This window comes from Balaenoptera borealis (assembly GCF_965194805.1).
Source record: "Balaenoptera borealis genome assembly, chromosome: 19".
Classification (NCBI taxonomy): Eukaryota; Metazoa; Chordata; class Mammalia; order Artiodactyla; family Balaenopteridae; genus Balaenoptera; species Balaenoptera borealis.
Genome location: NC_138878.1, coordinates 5,193,894 through 5,209,881, shown reverse-complemented (window position 1 = coordinate 5,209,881; position 15,988 = coordinate 5,193,894). Strand labels below are relative to the sequence as shown.

The window sequence follows — 15,988 nt, the reverse complement described above, 5'->3', positions numbered from 1 at the left end:
CCACCAGAGACGTCCCCCAGAACATCTTTTAATGCAATGATTTTTTAAAATCAAAGTTAACGTAAAAATTCATGATAAACAAAATATCAAATTTTTAAGTAAAGTAGGATTGGTGTAACTTTTTTCCTTTTGTGTCCAGCTCTGATATGATTCAGCACAGCACTGTGAAAGCCACTTTTCTACTTTGGGCCCATTTCTTCTGTAAATTTAAAGGGTGGGGTCAGAAATGCTCTATGACTCTGCGGCTCCAGAACAGGAGTGAAAGTGTGTTCAGCCAAAAAATAGGCAGCACCAAAGACCGTCTGTGCCATGAGCCGGCATCATGGTGGACCGGCAAAAGGAGATGCCCTTTCTGCAAGAGTTAGGAATGTGGGGTGAATTGTAACCCCCTCATTCATGGAATCCATAGCTGGGCTCGAAAGAAAAGGAAATCTGTGGATTAAAAAAAAGAACTAGACTATAAAATAATTACGTTTAAAACGGTTAGGGAAAAAGAATAGGAACCATGAATAAAAAAGAGAGCATAATGAAATAGAAAAGGCAAATGCAAAAAGTAACTAAATGTAGCATCTAGAAATCTTGCCACTGCCCTGGGCACCCCTGAAGTGTGTGTGGTTATCTCTGTTCTATAGATGAGAAACCAAGGTACCAAAATATGCTGAGGGTTGGGCAGTTTGTTAGTGGAAGGGTTGGAATTCAAGTTCAGATATATTTACGCCAGAGAATATTTTAACGAGAAAATATTTCTTTCTTTTATTTTGTAAGAGGAGAAGCTGTCATTTAAAACAAAACAAAACAGAACCTGTATCCAGCAGAATGTTCAGCTTCTTTATTTTTTTTTAACATCTTTATTGGAGTATAATTGCTTTACAATGGTGTGTTAGTTTCTGCTTTATAACAAAGTGAATCAGCTACACATATACATATATCCCCATATCTCCTCCCTCTTGCGTCTCCCTCCCACCCTCCCTATAGCTTCTTTAAATTCCCATAAAATTTCTTCAAAATTCTGTTCCAGGTGGGATCTTTATTTCACTGACTAAACTTTAGGGTCAGTGTTTAGAGGATCAGTTTCATCCCTGTATTCTTTGTGTCTGGGGCGTCTTTTAAAATCTGTGAAGATGGGAGGACCAGGGGATCCAGTAGACTGAGATCATGAAAAGATGTCTTTCGGAACCCACGCTGGCATCCATCTGGCTGTCCTTCATGGAATGCCTACAACTGAGCTGTTCCCTGGGACTGGAAATCTATGGGCAAGTGATTACTATTTGATATTTTACCCTGTATGTCTAAAACTTAAACATCTCTAGATCAAAAAGTAAATATTTCACAAATACTTAAAACATAGGTTGTCTAGTTATTGGTGAAACACATCAACTATCTTAGCAGGTCCATCTCCAATTAGGTCTTTTTTTTTTTTTTTTTTTTTTTTTTTTTTTTTTTTTTGCATCTATGAAAATTAATATATATTTCTCCCTCCTTCACTCTATCAATGTTGTGGTTTACATCAGTTTCCAATTAGGTCTTAATCTGTGTGTTTCTTGCAGCTCCGCCGCGCACACTTGGTCTAAGGCACGTCGTCGCATCCCCACTGATCTCCCCTTGCATCCCTGCCTCTCCTCACAATGCACTCTCCTGGCAGTATCCTCCGGGTCGGCCCTGCTTCCACACCTTTCTCTTCTCACTCTCCTTCTGGCTGTCTCCGCTCCAACCTCATGGTTTTCCTCCAGCATCTTCCCCACTCAGGAACTCTGTGGAAGTTATTCCCTCTGCCTTGAATCACAGCTGATCCTCATTATTCACATATTCTATATTTGTGAGTTCACCTACACACTAAAATTTACTTGTGATGGAAAAATACTTGCAGTGCTTTCTCGGTCATTGGCAGATGAGCGCGGAACAGTGAAAAATTTGAGTCACCCGACATGCACATCCCGAGCTGAGGTCCAAGAAGTGATACTCTGCCTTGTTATTTCAGCTCGTACTGTAAACACGTTTGCTTCTCACAGGCTGTTAGGTGCCGAGTTACTCACATTTTTGAGCTTGTTGATGATTTCCCTGTTAAAAATGGTTCCCAAGCAGAGGGCTCAGATGCTAACTGGTGTTCCTGGGGCTTGTGGAGAAAACTTGTGTGTTAGATGAGCTTCCTTCAGGCATGAGTTGAAGTCCTGTCGGCCATGAGTTCAAAGTAATGAATCAACTATATATATAGAGAGAGATAGATAGATAGATAGATAATGTATAAAATAAGGTATCTTTAAACAGAAACACACATAAGACAAGGTTGTGTAGTGCTTGGTTGATGAAAACATGACCAGACGCTCATAGGAACCTAACCTACACACAGTTCAGTGTTGGCTAATCAGTGTTGGAGGTGATTTGGTAGCTGTTTAACTAGGATTGGCCTGCCTGCCTGCATATTCACTGCCCACCTCCCCACCCTGCCTCTTGAGGGTAAGAACCACACTGGTCTTAAACAGAGCCTGGTACATAGCAGGCACTCAGGACATTTTTGTTTATTTAATGAATAAATTCAAATAAACAACTTTCAAAGCCAATTTTTAACCAGGCTTTCAGAGGTTAATATTTAATACCTTTTTGCAAAGTCTGGAAAGAGAGTTCCATCAGGGTCTGACTTTAATAAGCAGCGTAGATAAATGCTCAATTAAATTTCCATATTTGATTATTACTTGACGCTCTTCCTTGGTTTGAGCCTCCCCTTTGGGCTTGAGAGGATGAAAGAAGATGTTCCTCTCTCTCCACTCTCTCCCAGTGTCCCTGGCCGGGCACCTGGGCTCTGCTGAGTCTCCCTGAGGCCACCTTGGGGGAGATGGCGTCACCTGGGTGCTCAGGTACTACTGCCTTGGAAAGCTGATGAGAGGCCATGAGCACCTGTATTTCAACTCCTCCTGGGGAGAGAGAGACTCCCCTCGGAGGTCCAGTCTGTTTCTCACTCAACCACAAAGGCAGTACCAGGAAGACTTCTACCCGTAGCTGAGCCACCTGGCTTGGAGCGCTGAGAGCTGGATTTGACAGCAGTCAGGGTCGGCAAGTCCTGACATTGTTGCTTTAGTCACAGCTGCTTGCTCGGAATACTCTGTTAGAGCCGGAATTGGCAAATGTCCTCCACGAAGGTTCAGATGATAAGTAATGTAAGCGTCACAGACCACATGGTCTGTCTCAACTACTCAACTCTGCTGTTGTAATGCAGAAGCCGCCACATTAACCAATGGATGTGGCCGTGTTCCAATAAAACTTTATTTACACAAGCAGGCAGAGGGCCTGATTTGGCCTATAGGCCAAATAGTTTGCCAACCCCTACAGTACGGCCCTTCCCTTATGGAGGTTTCTTGATTTGCTTGTGTTCTACCCTGAGCTGTGAGCTCTTTGAGGAAGGCCTGAGTCACATTCACTGTGTTCATCTCCACATCTGATACGGAGCCTGCCCCACAGCAAGCCATCAGCCAATAGATGCGTGACTTGTAAGACATGGCCCCCAAGACACAGGTGTCGTTCAACATGCCAACCAGATGAAAGGTGATCTAAGCCCCGGTGACAGCCCATCCGTCATCATCCTGCCTCCTGTTGTCAGTACTCAAAATAATAGCAGTTGTTTTCTGACAGCAAGTGAGAATTATATTCCTATATTCATTCAACAAACAGCCACGAGCACGGGGGCAGCATCAGATGTCAGTTGGAATCTGCCTGCCCTTAAGACTTAAGTCAACTTGTGATGAATCCTGATTCCACGCCCTGAAACAGACCAAAATCTTCCCCAGGATTTGTGAAAATTCCAAGGGTTAGAGGAGGAGGCCCTGCATTTCTAACAGTCACTTCTGCCTTCAGGTGTCCACTTCTGACAAGTTAGTTCTGTTTCTTAATTGTCTCACTATCTTGTACATGCTGGTCTGTTACATTCCGCGTGTCCTTTTCCTCAGTTCCCCTCAGCGTACACACATGCACGTGTGCACACTCACACACACGCATCCACACACACTGGCCATCAGCAGTAGCATGTGGTGCATGTGGTCCAGTTCGTTGAGGATGTTGGAGGAGGATGCGGTCACATCACGTCAAATTACTTGAGTCTGAGCCCTGGAGAGCCCTCAGCTGCAAGTTCTCCTCACTGCCCAAGTTCCCTCTGTATTTTTCGCAGGACACATCATCCCCCCCAGTGTACCCCAGCCTCAGCACATGTGGTGACTCGTCTCCTGTCTCCAATTTCCCCCACTCCTCCCCAACTTCTCTTTTCATAACAGCTTTATGGAGGCATTGTTGACGTATGATAAACTGCACATATTTAAAGTGTATAATTTGATAAGTTCTGCCATAATATACACACCCATGAAACTATCCCCCGATCAAGATAGTGCACAAACCCAGCACCCCCAAAAAGGCCCCCTTTGTAACCCTCCCTCCTGCCCCTCCCTTCCTGCCCCCCACTGATCTGCTTTCTGTCACTATAGATTAATGTGCATCTTCTAGAGTTTCATATAAATTGAAATTTAAATTCTGTCTGGCTTCCTTCGCTCAGCACAACTATTTGGGGGTTCATCCTTGTCAATATTTTCTCTTGAGAGTAAAAACAAGGATCTTCTCTAGAGTAATTCAGTTCTCTCCAGCCACTGTCCCCAAAGAGCTTTAGGCTCACCTCTAACAGATGGAAACGTGTTAGAAAACCAAAAAAGCCCCACTCTCTTTGGAAGACCCTGGTGGTTTTAAATAGCACATTTCTTTCCCATATACATCCTTTCTTTTTTTTTTTAATGAATTTCTTTATTTCTTTATTTATTTTTGGCTGCGTTGGGTCTTCATTGCTGCGCGCAAGGTTTCTTTAGCTGCCGTGAGCGGGGGCTACTCTTTGTTGCAGTGCGCGGGCTTCTCATTGCGGTGGCTTCTCTTGCTGCGGAGCACAGGCTCTAGGTGCGCGGGCTTCAGTAGTTGTGGCTCTCGGGCTCTAGAGCGCAGGCTCAGTAGTTGTGGCGCACGGGCTTACTTGCTCCGAGGCATGTGGGATCTTCCCTGACCAGGGTGCGAACCTGTGTCCCCTGCATTGGCAGGCTGATTTTTGACCACCGTGCCACCAGGGAAGCCCATCCTTTCATTCTTTATTTGGTTCAACAGCTGTTTAATAAGCATCAACTGTATGCCAGGCACTGTTGTTGGGGTCCTAGTGAGAATCAGGCAAACAGGGCCCTCCTCTTGGGGAATAGTCAGAATAAGTAAGAAAACCAACAGAAGAAGGGTTCCAAATATAGTAGGTATGATAAAGAAAATGGAAAATGCCTCGGAAGTTGTCTGATGGGACATATTTCTAGGGAGTGTCATGAGAGCCAGGGCATGGGGATGGAGGGGCTTAGGAAGAGTATGTCTTTTGTTTACAGGTTTTTAGAATGTAATCTCATATTTCCTTTTTAAAGTTACTTAAATGCTGTTTAATGAGCAATATATGCTCACTGTAGAAAAATTAAACAGAGAAAAATAAAGAAGCAAATTGAAAATCACCTTTAATCCCGCCACTCAAATATCGCCATCATTATATTTCATTTTGTTAATTACACAGTCAAGAGACAAAGAAACACATTGTGTTTCATTTTGTGTAATTAACCAGGCCACGGGAACTGCTGTCAGCTTCCTGGGGAGCTGAGTTGTGTTTATTTTTTTTTAAGAGCTACTAATTTTTGATTAACAAGGATGAATGTAACATTTATGAGGAATCTAATTACACCTTCTTCCCCTTCTCAACAAAACAGCATTATTCCCGACAAAATGTGGAGTCAACACTCTGAGGATATATGGCTCTGAGCTGGGGAATTATAGGGGACATTTTTCATGTCACTGCTTAGACAGTCTTGTGAGCGTTCCAACAGTGAGGTGTCTTGGTTGCAGGTTACATCCCAGCTGAAGCCAGGCTGGATAATAACTCACTTTGTCATTACTTAATTCTGTGATGGCTGCAGTTACTGAGCCAGAATAGAGAGCCTCAGTCGCTGAAAAGATGAGGCACTCAGTGTCAGAATGTCTAGGAACAGAAAAGGCAAGGCGGGCAGTTGAATGGAGCGCAGGTGTGGCTGCATCAAGGAGCCCGATGCTGGATGCAGCTCTTCCGATTCACTTATTTTCTACGTGACATATTTGCATGTTTCATTCATCAGCTCACTCCCTGACACAGATCCAGGGAGTTCATCCCGTGTGCCAGTCATAGAGGCCACGTCCACGTACTGGCCAAGCCTGATGCACAGCTGTTCTCCCCACAAAGTTGACAAACAGGCCTTCAAGGGTACATGCGTTTAAGCCAAAACCAGAACGTACAGGCTTCTATGTGGATTCACCAGCATCTGGTGATTCCCCCAAATACGTCACATTCTCCTTTGCCTCTGTTCTAGGACATCGGCCTAGAGTGCCACCCCTTGCCCACCGTGGCCTCTCCCCCGGGACCTCCTAGGTCTGTCCTCCATGCAGCTCCTCTTTCAGCACCACAGTTAGCGCCCACCCATTGCTCAGCGCCCCATCTGTGTGCGGGATACTAAGTATTTGCGTATCTCTTCTTCTCTGTGCCTTTGCTCCTGTTGCTTCCCCTGGCCTCTCCCTCCAAGTAACCACCACGTAGTGAAGCCCTGCTCATATACTGGCAGGATGGAATCGTGTGTAAGCATGCTGGCTTTGATATCCACTCTGCCACTGAGATCTGTGGGACTTTGGGCAAGTTACTTCACCTCTCCTGGCCTCATCCTCTCCAAATGTGAAAGAAGATAATACCTAGGATTGTTGGGAGGATAAACCAGACTAATCTGGCATCTGGAATGTAGAAAGAACTCAATGCTTATTAGCTATCATTGTAATTAATCCTTCAACAATTATTCCAAACAGAGCCTCATCCTCGAAGCCTTCCTCCATCACCCACTCCCAACCCCAGATGGGGCTTCCCCTGTTTGCATAACTTAGCACAACTTATACACACACACACACATTTTGTAGTTGCCAGTGAGAGTCCTAACAAGGATGTGTAACACTAGCTGCTGTAGTAGATAAGCCCCCACTCTCAATAGCTTAACACAGAGATTTATTGCTCCCTCATCTCACAATCCATTTGTCCATTTTGGGGGGTAGGATGGGGAGATGGCTCTGACCCACAATATCATTCAAGGACCCAGGCTTCTTGGCTCTTTCTATCTTGTGAGACTGTCTCTTCCATGTGTGGCCCCCAGGGTCACTGTGGAAGGAAGAGAGAGAGAGGAGGGTCTTACAGGGGTCTTGTGGCCAGATCCAGAAGTGACATTATCATGTCCACCCACTTTCCCTTGGCCAGAATCAAGGCCCCCCATCTAGCTGAAAGGGAAACTGGAATATAGAGCCTATTTGTATATCCCAGCTTTCATTTTCCATCCCAGGTGAGAAATAAAATTGTCTCAGCCACGTGAGTGCTTCTCATCTCCCCCATTCGGCCAAGAGGCTGTTGAGGACACACACCATGTGCCCTGGGTCTCTCATCCAGTGTTTGTTCACTTCCATCTTCTCTTGAGCTGAGTCTTAACAATTAACTCCAAAGCTGACCAGGTAGCACCACGGAAAGCGGCTTTCCAAGCCCAGGCAGTGGAAGGTGCAAATGCACAGAGAAGTAGCAAGGAACTGGCCCCTTCAGGGAACTGCAAGTGACAGCAGCACTCCCTTGAGCCTCATATATTACTGCATAAAAATAGCTCACCACACTAGCGTAGGATGTATACGGAGGTGGGGCAGGGAAGAGGGGCAGCTCATGAGCTCGGAGCCCACAACCTTCTGAGTAACAGGCAGCCCATCCGCCTGGGCCATGTAGCCTGTGTCTCCTGGATTCCAGTGACAAGGCTGATAAGAGCTTTCTTCCTTGGTACACCCACCTCTTTGAGTAAAGCACCCACCCTGCAACAAGAAAGTATTGTCTTATGTCAAGTGATGCTTTAAAAAAAGGGTTAGGGGAGGAATGCAAACTGGTACAAACTTTCTGAAAGACACGTTTCATTATGTATCAACTTTTTTCAAACAGTCATACTTTTTGATACCAGGAACTCCACTCCTAGGAATTTATCTCAAAGAAATAATCAAGAATGGTGTCAAAGACTTATGTACTAGGAAGCAGAGATTTATGTGCAGAGTTCTTCACTGGAGCCTTATTTATGATAGCAAGAAGTTGGAAAACAGCCTCAATGTCCAACAATAGGAGGCTGAATAAATAAATTATGGGGCAACCCATAATGGAATAATACACAGCCGTTAAAATTGTGTTTTATAAGCCAGGGGAAAGTGTTCTTTCCTGATAAAAACTGAAGTGGAAAAAGTAGACATCAAAATTGGTTAATTGTGTGGTCCCAATTAAATAAATCGATTTTGGAAAGACGTTGAATAAAATACCTCACCAGGTTAGGAGCAATTCTGTCGGGTTCCTGGAAGTACTGGTGATTTTTTATTTTTTTCTTCACACTCTTTTGTATTGCCAAGTTTTCTCTGCTGGACGTGTTACTTTATAAACAGAAAAATAATTTTTATTGAAGTATAGTTGATTTACAATATTGTGTTAGTTTCAGGTGTACAGCAAAGTGATTCAGTTATATATATATTTCAGATTCTTTTCCATTACAGGATATTGAATATGGTTCCCTGTGCCATACAGTAGGTCCTTGTTGTTTATGTTGTACATAGTAGTGTGTATCTATTAATTGCATATTCCTAATTTATCCCTCCCATCCCTTTCCCCTTTGGTAACCATAAGTTTATTTTCTATGTCTGTGAGTCTATTTCTGTTTTGTAAATAAGTTCATTTGTATTATTTTTTAGATTCCACATATAAGTGATATCATATAATATTTGTCTTTCTCAGTCTGACTTACTTCACTTAGTATGACCATCTCTAGGTCCATCCATGTTGCTGCAGTTGACAATATTTCATTCTTTTTTAGGGCTGAGTAATATTCCAATGTGTGTGTGTGTGTGTGACATCTTTATCCATTCATCTGTCACTTGACACTTAGGTTGCTTCCATGTCTTGGCTATTGTAAATAGTGCTGCTGTGAACATTGGGGTGCATGTATCTCAGAAAATTTTTTAAAGATGCAAAAAAACAAGGAAATAGTAAGAAAACCACCCTTTCTCTCTGCAGACTCACTCAGAGAGGTACTGTGGTCCTTTTCTACGGTCAAATGAGAACTCAAATGTTGGCCTAGACCACGAGGACCCTGAGTCCATAACAGGCGCAGACTAGCAATTGCTTCCTGGAACACATCCCTCTCGGCTGTCATGGCATCCATTCAGCTGCACAAGATACGTCCTCTAAAGCTTCATCCCGATAACCCTACAGACAGCACTTCTCTTTACAAGGAAACATGAAAAAGGCTTATCCCTTTGTAAATTCTATAAAGACATTACTTGGCATCTAGAAAACGACAAGGACCCTTCACCAGATTCTATAGCCTAACCTTGGTCATGGTTCAGAAATGTTCAGCAGGATTTGAAAAGCATTTCCGCATTTTCACCTGGAACTGTGATTTCCAATTTGATCTGGAGGAATGAAACTGCCTCGAGACGAGTTAAAGGATAGATATGTTTTTCCATTGCTTTCTCTTAGGTGGGGTTTTTAATCCACTGTAGTTAGGTTGTTAAGATAACAGATATTATGAACAAAAAATAACAATTATCCTAAAAGATACAATAAAATGCACTGTAGTTCTCACATTGATATCAGAATATGAATATTCAGATAGTTCTTCAAATCCCATGGAACAAGCCAATTACAACCTTAAACTCATGTCCTAGGAAGGAGAGTTTAGGGCATTCAGGGAAATGTTTGCTGCCTGCCCAGTACATGGATTCAGCAGAGCATGTTCTGCCCTGGGATCCACAGGGGACTCATTCTGAGATCCAGCCCGCCATGGCCCTGCTTCTCCAGGCCCCGATGCCAGGAAAGTGTCATCTCCCCATCAGTACATTTCCAGGAATTAAGTGTTCCTTCCTTGCCAATTAATATAGTGACTATTCTTAGAATTGAATTTAAGCTCCATTAGAAAATTGTTAAAGCCTTCCGTGCTCATTTTTCACCAAATTGAGCTCTGTAATGTTATCATAATAGAAAAAAAAATCTTCTGAAGTTCAATTGGAATTTTTTTTCTATTAACTTAGTAATAAGGGTCCAATTTCAGGAAAACAGTTTCAGCGTGTGAGTGAGATCATGCTGTTTGTTGTGCCTCATCAAAGCTGTCCTCCAACATATAGCCGATGCCTATGCTCCCTGGGTTTGAACTTTCTGGAAGGCCAACACTAATTTGGAAACTTCTAGGCTTTTCTGGCATCATCCATTGACTTTTCTGTGAAACTGAATTCACCCCTTCCTGAACCATGGCATTGTGTATTGTGACTAGGTTTCTAAAATGGATGCTTTCCTGATTCTTAAACAGACTATGAGAATGGAATTCAGGGCCATTTGAGGTCATCATTTTTGCTGGCTGATAAATGAACTGAAGCAAAGCTTTACTTGATTTGGGGTTTTTCTGTCTTTTGTGCTTTCAGTATATCATACTGTGGTCACTTTATCTGCCTCTGGGAATCTCCGTGGAAGATAAACTAGAAAACTAGGTTTTTTAAGATTTATGACTTAAAAAGAAAAGCAATGATATCAGATGGAGAGCCTAAGAAAAAGGAAATTACACTTTATTGAGCAACTACTAAGTGCCAGGCATTTTCTGTGCGATTTATTGTTTCATCTTCCCAACAACCGTAAGACAGGTCTTGTCGTACCCATTTCACAGAAAAATGCGGCCAAGGCTGAGAAGTTACACACATTTGTTTGGACTCACACAGCTAAGAAACAGCAGGTCCAAGCTAGTGGGTTCCTGCTGTGGATCTCAGGGCATGGACCTATTCTAAGATCTCTGCAAACATTTACTATTTCTTCCAAGTTGGAGCTTATGCTGTCAAGGACTAAGGATGGTCAGTGCTGACTCTCCGTAGTGAGCGGGTTAAGGCATATTTTGTGCTCAGTCTAGGGCAGGGCTTGCCCTGAGTTCTCTCCTGTTGACATGCTTGCAGCTACCTCCTGCTGCTTGTCACCATGCAGCCAGAAACCAGCTGCATCTTCCTGTAAGGGGATGAGTGACAGGGATGTCCCAGCCATATCTCCTTTGGGGCATCCTTGGCCCCAAGTTGGTCGCATCTCAGCTCTGCTGGGTGAGATAAAAGGAGAAGGAAATGGGTAGTATCCTAAATGAGCCTCTCCTGCTACTTTCAGAGGAAGAACTGGGCACAGCATTCATTTATGCACCTGTTCAACAGGTCAGTTGATAAATATCTATTAAGAATTTGCCATATGCTAAGCCTGGTGCTTTCTATCTGTAGTAAGGAAATCACTGTATGCACTTTTGATGTTTATGGGGTATTCATACTTGTGTGAGAGCTACAACCTGTTAAGGAAATGTCTTAATCATGCATTCACTTAACAAGCATTTATTAAGCAGCTGTTAATTTTCCAGGCACTGAGCTGTGTACTTTCTCATCCCTTACCTCTTTTCATCTTCACTCACCACTATGAGATCAGCATTGCAATCCCTGTTTCCTGGGTGATAAAACAAAGGCTAATGTCCCTTAAGTAACTTACTGTGCTAAAAGCTAGACAGATGGACACTCCAAAGTGTGAGTTCATGAATAACTGAGCTTGTCTCGGATGAGGACCACAGCATCTTCCTGCAGGATTTAGTGGTTGGCAAACACATACCTAACACCTGCTCTGGGTACTTGCCTAGTAGCACAGTGGTTAAGAATCCGCCTGCCAACGCAGGGGACACTGGTTCGAGCCCTGGTGCGGGAAGATCCCACATGCCGCGGAGCAACTAAGCCCGTGCGCCACAATTACTGAGCCTGCGCTCTAGAGCCCACGAGCCACAACTACGGAGCCCGCGCGCCTAGAGCTTGTGCTCCACAACAAGAAGAAGCCACCGCAATGAGAAGCCCGCGCACCGCAACAAAGAGTAGCCCCCGCTCGCTGCAACTAGAGAAAGCCTGCGTGCAGCAACGAAGACCCAACGCAGCCAAAAATAAAATAAATTAATTAAAAAAAAAAAAAAAACGTGCTCTGGAGCAGAGATGAATGCAGTCTTGGACACCACGTGACTCCAAACAAGGCAAGAAAAATGATATTGAGATGCAGCAAGACTGGGAAGCATGGCATTTAATTGGGAAGTCCACCGTGATCTTTTGGCTAAAACTGTCGAGGGAATTGAAATGAACTAGTTGAACTAGTTGAGCTGGAAACCTTACTATCACTCAGACCTCCACCAATTCCAAGACCTCAGACTCTGCAGGGTCCCTCCCTAGCCATCCTCTCTTCCATCCCTTCCTGCCACTCCTTATCCGCCTCATGACCTCCAGCCATTGTCCTCAGCCTTGCCCCCAAAGACTCTCCCTGCTCCTGACCCATCATGGGGTCCTCACCCCACCACTTCAATAGAGACTTCAGTTCAGTGTGCCTCGGGCTCCCAAATGTACATCTCAAGCTCAGTCAGCTCTCCTGCTCCCTTGTTCCATGTAAACAATTTCTGCTAGACATCTGCATTTGGGAACCTCACAGGCCAATCAGACTCAAGGTATTCAGAACTAAATTCACCTTCATCTTCACCCCCGGTGTTCCCTGTGTCCCTGAAGGGCAGGACCGTCCCCCATGCTCCAGCCAGAGGCCCGGACTTCATCCTTAATGTGTCCCTGCTCTTCATCGCCACATACCCCCCATCACCAAGTCCTGGGGCCCCATCTTCTCAGCATCTCCTGAGCTCGTCTGCCTGTCTCCAGCCTGCTGCTGCCCCCTGAATCCCACCCGCCAGCCTGAGGAACACAGCAGCCTCTGGCCAACTCCTCTACCTGCAAGTTCTCTGCTCAAACACCACTCCCTAGGAGAAACCTCTCCTTGCCCTACCAACAACATTCTCATAGCCTCCTGCACATACCTTTCATAACCCAATTATCATTTGCAAATCTTTGCTTCCCGTCTGTTTTTCCCACTGAACTGTATGCTCAGAGAAGGCAGGAGTTGTCTGTTTTCAACCATCGCATCCCTTGTTCTTCCATACAGTAGACCTCAATACATATTTCTTTATCAAATAAATTGCTAATGACCATCCGTAGGTCTTCACCCACTTGGTCAGTTGCTGGCCTTGGGTACACTCTCACTGTCTGTTCTCTGCCCCGTGCACCTTGACTGCATCTTTGCTCACCCCGCCTTCTGTACCCCTGCACAAGGTGGCACCAAGAGCCGGCTCTAACCTGCACCTTCCGTCCTACTTGTGATCCTCAGGAGGGAGGAGGGGAAAGCTGAGCCAAGTGATCTGCAGGTTAAGAGCTGTCACCCCAATTTAAATTTTACAAAACCGGGGATATATTTAGGCAGGAGAGCAGGCAAATCTGCCCTGGGGCTGAGTGCCTCTTTCAGCTTCCACGGGTGGGTAACAAATCTCCCCAAAACTTAGTGGCCTAAAAAAACATCCTGTGGTTTTGGTGGGTCGGGATTATGAACAGGGCAGAGTGGAGATGGCTCATCTCTGCACCACAATATCTGTTGCCTCAGCTGGAAACCCCAAAGGCTGGGGGCTGAAATCACTGAAAGCTCGTTTGCTTGTTTATGGGCAGTTGGCACTGGCTGTCAGCCAGAACGCCTGCACGTGGCCTGGGCTCTCTCACCATATGGTGGCCATGAGCATCCCAAGAGCAAGTGCCCGATGGAAGCTCTATCAGTCACCTTGTGACGTGGTCTCAGCAAGTCATGCAGGGTCACTTCCACTACATTCTCATCAGGGCAGTCATCAAGGCTGGCCCACATTCTAGGGGAAGGAAATCAGACTCTACCTTTGGTTGGGAGGAGCATGTGAGATCAGAAATATTCTTGCGGCCTTTTAAGGAAAACACAATCTGTGATAGAGCCCAAAGTCTGTGAGAACAGAGGATGGGCTGGGAGTCAGATGGACCAGAGTTCAAGTCCTAGCTCCACTGCTCAGTAGCTCTGTGGCTGGAGGCATCAGTGAACCCCTAAAGCTGTATCCTTTCTTGTGAAATGACTGTGGTTTCTAACGGATTGAGTCGGGACCATGTTACACTGTCATTAGCCTGAGGAGAGGCTGGTTGCCCAGGCGTCTGGGAAGGAGGTTGAAGCAGCCTCTTCTCCTTCCTTAATTAAATTCTCTGCTGCTCTCAGTGCACTCGCACCTTGGCAGGCTCTTTCCCCATTTTGCGCAAATTCTTTGTGATGGGTGTCCCCCTCCCTGAATTCACAGTCTTCCTACCTTCTCCCCATACTAACTGTGCTGTGCTGAACACTATCCCCCAACGCCTGAAGATTCCCACATCCTAGTCCCTGGAACCTGTGAACGTGTGGCCTTACATGATAAAAAGAGACTCTGCAGGTGTGATTAAATTAAGGCCCTTGATATAAAAATTGCTCTGGATTGCTGTGGGCCCAGTGTCATCGTAAGGGTCCTTAGTAGAGGGAGGCAGAAAGATCAGAGTCGGAGAAGATGCGGTAACAAAACAAGAGGTTGGAGTGACGCAAGAACGAGGTTGCGAGACAAGGAATGCAGGCAGCCTCTGGAGGCTGCAAAAGGCAAGGAAATGGATTCTCCCCGGAAGCTGCCAGAAGGAACACCGCCTTGCCAACACCTTCATTTAGACTGTGACCTCCGGAACTCTAAGATAATAAATTTGAGTTGTTTTCGGTCACTAGGTTTGTGATAATTTGTTACAGCAACTGTAAGAACCTAATACACTAACCCTCATCTATTTCTCGCTTCCAATTGAAGAGAGTTTCCCCATGATCAGTACTGCTCACACAACATTTATCCATGCATACCTAGAGTCTCCCAGACCCAGGGTACTGCCTGTACTGCATTTGGGAAACACTCCCTTGGCACAGGAATTGTGTCTGAATCACCCCTGTGCCCCCACACCATGGTGCCCACAAGGGCCTTGTACATAGCAAACACCCAGGAAACATTTATTTAATTATTGAGAGAGCTCGTGTTGCGTTGCTATCCTCGGTGAGCCTCTTAAAACCTTTTTATCACCAGACCTATTTGTATTTGTCTGGAGCTAGTCGTCGCACATGATGGTAGGAGAATGAAATGAACAATTTCATTTTTGCTACAAGGAAATAAACATTTTATTCATGGACTTTATCATCCTATGTAACGGAATCTGAGAACGACAGTGCATTTTGTGTCGGCTGCTTGCATCAGACATAGGGCAAATCTGTTTGATGTGTGTGCCTCAGTTCCTGACCCTGTCTTTTTCTCAGTTCATTATTCTTACCTCTTTCTCCAGTAGTCTGCATTCATAGAAAGAACAGAGATTTTTAAGTATTATTCATTCCTCCAGAATCTTGGACTTCCCCAAATAGTAAAAAGCAAGTCGCCCATCTATAGATGCCTGGTTAAGTGGTTCTTAACCAGGGGTGATTTTGCCCCCTAGAAGACATTTGGCAATGTCTAGAATGTCTAGAAGGGGTTGATACTGGCTTCCAGCAGACAGAAGCCAGAGTTGCTGCTAAATGTCTTACAATACACAGGACAGCCCCAAATGTCAGCAGTGCCAAGGTTGTGAAACCCTATGCTAGAGCAATAGGCCGTGGGGAAACTGACTTAGCCTCCGCAAGCCTGAGTTTCCTCCTCTTAGATGGGATTAACAAGGTGGTAATGAGTTAAAGTTAACTGTGAAGCACTTAGCGTGGTGACTGCCACCCCGTAAGCACTCAGTAAACCAGGCTAGTATGCTTGTTATTAAGAAGAACAGAAGAGGGCTCCAAACTCTGTGACATGAAGCACTCGGAAGAAGCTAGGACTGGAAAAGCAACTCTTGAAGGACAAACACAGCCGCCATCTTGGGATGTTTGGAGGAGGGAGGAAGTCATCTCCATGGGTCAAACTGGGATGAACAGGGCAGAATTCTAGGGAATGTGTTGGGGCTCAAAATAGAGAAGAGTGCCCTT

General features: G+C 44.9%; 1 protein-coding gene across 1 annotated transcript in view; it reads left to right on the top strand.

The window, feature by feature from the left end:
• The window catches only part of CDH13 (cadherin 13), a 647,236-nt gene that overhangs the window by 562,042 nt on the left and 69,206 nt on the right, over positions 1-15,988 (top strand). The window lies entirely within an intron of this gene.